The sequence below is a fragment of the Erythrolamprus reginae genome, chromosome 1 (assembly GCF_031021105.1).
Source record: "Erythrolamprus reginae isolate rEryReg1 chromosome 1, rEryReg1.hap1, whole genome shotgun sequence".
NCBI classification, from domain to species: domain Eukaryota; kingdom Metazoa; phylum Chordata; class Lepidosauria; order Squamata; family Dipsadidae; genus Erythrolamprus; species Erythrolamprus reginae.
The window spans coordinates 148,071,195-148,077,212 of NC_091950.1; positions in this window are offsets into that span (position 1 = coordinate 148,071,195).

Sequence of the window (6,018 nt, forward strand, 5' to 3'; positions counted from 1 at the left end):
TTGGAATACTGTGTTCAGTTCTGGAGACCTCACCTACAAAAAGATATTGACAAAATTGAACGGGTCCAAAGACGGGCTACAAGAATGGTGGAAGGTCTTAAGCATAAAACGTATCAGGAAAGACTTAATGGACTCAATCTGTATAGTCTGGAGGACAGAAGGAAAAGGGGGGACATGATCGAAACATTTAAATATATTAAAAGGTTAAATAAGGTCCAGGGCAGAAGTGTTTTTAATAGGAAAGTGAACACAAGAACAAGGGGACACAATCTGAAGTTAGTTGGGGGAAAGATCAAAAGCAACATGAGAAAATATTATTTTACTGAAAGAGTAGTAGATCCTTGGAACAAACTTCCAGCAGACGTGGTAGATAAATCCGCAGTAACTGAATTTAAACATGCCTGGGATAAACATATATCCATCCTAAGATAAAATACAGAAAATAGTATAAGGGCAGACTAGATGGACCAGGAGGTCTTTTTCTGCCGTCAGACTTGTCAACTTTAACTTTTGGGGAATTCTGGGAGTTTGAAGTCCTCCAGGTTTAAAGTTGCCAAAGTTGGAGACCCCTGGTTTTAGAGGAGCATGGTGAACTCTCCTTTCCTCCCCCTGGGAGCCTGCATCAGCATCCAATGCCTTGAACACTGCCTAAACTTCTCTTGGTCATAAGATGCTAGACATACAGTATGTTTCTCCCAGCCCGTTTTTAAAGTAATAGCAATCACATTTAGATTTATATACCGCTTCATAGTGCTTTACAGCCCTCTCTAGGCGGTTTACAGAAAGCTAGCATATTACCCCAACAATCTGGGTATTTTACCGACCTTGGAAGGATGGAAGGCTGAGTCAACCTTCGAATTCCAGAAAATGTTTTTTTTCTGTTCAATTAGTCATAATTGCCATCTCCCCCTTCCCTCTTCCAATAAAGGACTATTAAGCTAGACAAGATCTCCAAGAAAACTTAGGAGCGTGTGTCAGTTATCATCTTAGTAAGATGTCACATCAACATAGCCAGTGTTCAGAGTACCATTTCTTGCTTCGTTCTGAGATTTTTTTGTTTGTATCCGTGGGAGGTTTTAGAGTCATTTGGCTGGATTGTAAACCACCCCCACCCCACCAAATCCTTTTGAGTGCAGGAAGCAATAACATGAATCAGTGCAGAAATCAATAAGCAGATGTGGTGGGAAATCCACTGGGGAAGCGAGTGGCATAAAATTACACCAGCGGAAATCCGAGCTGGGGCTTCCCATTTCCAGAGGAAACGAGAAGCCCCGTCTATTTATTTATTTATTTATTTATTCATTCATTCATTCATTCATTCATTCATTCATTTATTTTGTCCAATACACAATGTAGGTAATAGAAGACAACTTCAAGGAAATAAAATTAGAGAAAGAATAGAAGAGAGAGTATAGGATAAAATAATCAATGAGAGAATATAATAAAGATATAGGGATAAAAGAGAAGATATATGGGATGTAGGAGAGACAATAGGACAGAGGTCGGAAGGCACTCCAGTGCACTTATGCACGCCCCTTACTGACCTCTTGGGAATCTGGAGAGGTCAGCCGTGGACAGTCTAAGGGTAAAATCATGTTTTCAATTACTGTAAGCTAACGGAATTGCTACTGAGGAACTTGTACGAGAACTGCAGCTGGGAAGATTTCTGGTTCTTTGGGGGACTGCAGTTGTGTGCGCAGCAATGTCCCTCTTGGGAAGAAGAGGAATGAGTGTGGATTCCTACTGGGATCTCAAGCTTTTGCTACAGAAAATCAAATTACAAAGCAACAAAGGCTCCCTGACCAGGGGCTGAAGTGAGAGAGCAGGCTGTTGTGCCCCACCTCCAATGATAGCTCTTCCCTGCATTTTAAAAAATGTTTTTTTTATTTATTTATTTATTTATTTATTTATTTATTTATTTATTTATTTATTTATTTATTTATTTATTTATTTATTTATTTATTTATTTATTTATTTATTTATTTATTTATTTATTTATTTATTTATTACTTAGATTTGTATGCCGCCCTCTCCAAAGACTCGTTGCTTCTTCAGCATCTTCTGAAGTGGTGGTTAGCGTCTTCTTGAAGTTTCAGCCTACCAGGCTGTTCTGTCGGGCTCTCTGGTAGACTCCTCCCAAAAATTCACAGGTACAAATTTCAGACACACACACGTTTGAAAATTCAAAACAATGTTCTTTATAATGAAAATTCAAATAAACTAAGCCCTCTTTTGGTATAGCAAAGAGCACTAATCTCCAAACAAACTGGTAATTTGTACAAGTCCCTTATCAGTTCTGAGATACTTAGCTTGCAGCTGTGAGGTAATTCACAGTCCTTCTTTCACAAAGTGAAACACACTTTGCTCTGGTTTAGGTTCAAAGCGGGGAAAAATCAGCACACAAAAGGTCCAAGTCAGTAAAGCAATCAGGAAACACAAGGATCAGATAATCTTCCACAATGGCCAAACCCACAGGCTGCTATTTATAGCAGCCTCACTAATGACCACAGCCCCACCCAACCACAGGTGGCCTCATTTTCTTTGATAATAATCTCTCAGTTGTTGCTGCCTATGCATCGCTCTCCGCATGCGTGGCTGTATCATTAACTCTTGTTCTGAATCCAAGGAGGAGCTAGATAATTGATCTCCTTCTGAGCTGTCTGCCACACTCTCCTCCTCCCTGTCACTCATGTCTTCTTGGTCAGAGGAGCCTTCATCAGCAGATTCCACCGGGGGCAAAACAGGCCTGCAGCATGTGGATGTCTCCCCCACATCCACAGTCCTTGGGGCAGGAGCTGGGCCAGAGCTAACCACAACACAGGTGGGAGACTATCAAGCCTACTTAAGCCTTCACCTTCTGGGTACACACCTTCCAGCTGTGTTTTCCACACCTGCCATCCTGATCTCCAAAAGAGATTATTCTGGGAGCCAGAATCCATGCCATCCTCCTTGGCAATTTCAGGGAACCACATGGGAAGTGTCCTTGCTGGTTTGCCATGGGTGACTTCCAGAATTTGTTTTTCCCCAATCTAACCAATAGTTGTAGGTTCTCCTAATAGTCTCTCATGCATTAAGTTTTGCAAGATCAATTGAGAGAGGCTGAGGCTGGATGTTTGTTTCCTTTTTGCCTGCCATTAATGTTGGATTTAAAATGTTTGAAATGGCCACTTGCCTATACAATTGATTAGTGTGGTTAGTATGATTTAAAAGGTGCAGACATTAGGGTTACTATTAACTGTCAATCAATAATCACAGCCCTAAACCATTTGGGGGAAAGCAGCATGCATGTGAAACTGACGAAATGGACATAAAGAAGTGGTGGGAAAAACATTTAGTGAGTTAAAAAGGAACAAATGTGCTGGCTGGATGCAGCCATTTTTCCCTACTGAAATCTTAAATAATGGTAGATTGAATAAAGACCAAAAAAGGGGGTAAGAGAAGGGAATGGAGAGAAGGAAAAGAAGAGAGGAAAGGAGAATTTTATTGGCCAAGTGTGATTGGACACACAAGGAATTTGTCTTGGTGCATATGCTCTCAGTGTACATAAAAGAAAATAAAAGTTCGTCAAGAATCATAAGATACAACCGGACAGGAGAGGAAAGCCTTGGGATGAGCTTGTCGAGACTATTGCTGCTGATCAGTTTCCGGTCACAATTCAAAGTGTAGGTCATGACCTTTAAAGCCCTACATGGCAGTGGACTAGAGTACCTCCGGAACTGCCTGCTACCGCACGAATCCCAGCAACCGATAAGGTCCCACAGAGTGGGCCTTCTCCGGGTCCCGTCGACTAAACAATGTCGTTTGGCGGTCCCCAGGGGAAGAGCTTTCTCTGTGGCGGCCCCGGCCCTCTGGAACCAACTCCCCCCAGAGATTAGAACTGCCCCCACCCTCCTTGCCTTCCGTAAACTACTCAAGACTCACTTATACCGCCAGGCATGGGGGAGTTGAGACACCTTTCCCCCAGGCTTTTTTTTATACTTTGTTTTATGTTTGGTATGAATGTGCTGTTTGGTTTTTTTAAATAACGATAGGGTTTTATATGTTTTTTTAATATTAGATTTGTTCCACTGCTATATTGTTTTTATTACTGTTGTGAGCCGCCCCGAGTCTTTGGCGAGGGGCGGCATACAAATCTAATAAATAAATAAATAAATAAACAAATAAAAAATAAATACATACATACATACATACATACATACATACATACATAAAATTACTTTTAGGTGACTGCTCCGGCACAGAAAATCAGATGGGTAGAGGCTGTACTGCAGCACCTACATAGAAACATAGAAGACTGATGGCAGAAAAAGACCTCATGGTCCATCTAGTCTGCCCTTATACTATTTCCTGTGTTTTATCTTAGGATGGATCTATGTTTATCCCAGGCATCTTTAAACTCAGTTACTGTGCATTTACCAACCACGTCCGCTGGAAGTTTGTTCCAAGGATCTACTACTCTTTCAGTGAAATAATATTTTCTCACATTGCTTTTGATCTTTCCCCCAACTAACTTCAGATTGTGTCCCCTTGTTCTTGTGTTCACTTTCCTATTAAAAACACTTCCCTCCTGAACCTTATTTAACCCTTTAACATATTTAAATGTTTTGATCATGTCCCCCCTTTTCCTTCTGTCCTCCAGACTATACAGATTGAGTTCATTAAGTCTTTCCTGATACGTTTTATGCTTAAGACCTTCCACCATTCTTGTAGCCCGTCTTTGGACCCGTTCAATTTTGTCAATATCTTTTTGTAGGTGAGGTCTCCAGAACTGAACACAGTATTCCAAATGTGGTCTCACCAGCACTCTATATAGTGGGATCACAATCTCCCTCTTCCTGCTTGTTATTGGCACCCTGGTTGGCCCGCTGATGTACTGTTCCTCATTGTTACCATGCAAATAGCACCTCACCCAGCCAGTCAGCAAGGTGAGAAGATGCCTATAGAGGCCTTTGGAAATAGGGCCAGGCAGCATTCAGCCTGAGTGCAGCAGCTCTGGCATGAGAGATAGATGGGAAGTGGGCAGTTTTCTTCAAAGGGTGGTAGGACATTTCTTCAAAAGGCAATCAAAAAGTCTGGCAAGCCTTTCCTTACCAGATTCCAGATTGAGAGTGATGGAAATGGAAGCCCCACAGAGCCTCTGAGGTTGGTTTCAAAGTGCCTTAAGCCCCTGCTGTGAACAATTACGCTGCTCTTAAGAAATGATTTTGTCCTTTCACAGCTAAGGATCACAAGGGCTCTCCTACCCCACCCTTAATGATTAACACCCTTGGTGCTCTAAGAGAGATCAAGGACCAAAAATTGGCTTCAGGTTTTGCAGTGGAAGAATTCCCTGTCAGTAATCAGGGGTTATATGTACTCTTTTTTATTTTTCATTGCCACCTTGGCACTTTTTATCCACTAATACTTTTTTGTGCCCCAATCAATTAAGTTGGCTTCTTTCGACTGTCTCACAGTCTTCCTCTCAAATGGGCTAGAGTTAGCAATTGACAATTGCCTTTGAAAATGAATTGCTGTAAGAGAATATTGCACTATTTCATTATCCCCAGGGCAGGCACAAGCTTTTTGACATGCGATTTTAACACTAATGGTGACCCGCCCCCCAAAAGCTAATGGATAAATCCAGAATTAGTTCCTATTCCGTATCTGAAAGATCCAATTCAGTACAAGACAACATTCAAAATGTGGTTTCTGACATTACTAATAAAAATATGAAAATAACAAAAGGCTTGAAATGTAGTATGTTGGATGGCAAAACTAAGTTGCAGTTTTATTAATAAATATTTATTTATTTATTTATTTATTGCTTTATTGAGCTTTTTTGAGTCACTTAAGAGCAATGTGATTTTTCAGTTGCCAAACACAGGCGCTAGTGGCCTACGCTGGCATGGCAAATGCCAAAGAGCACTAGAAGCTGCAGTTCAGCAGAATTTGCAAACCCACATGGCCCATCTTTGAAAGTCACCATTATGAAACAAGAAAGGTAAGCATCTTACAGGCTGCATCCAACAATGGTGCATG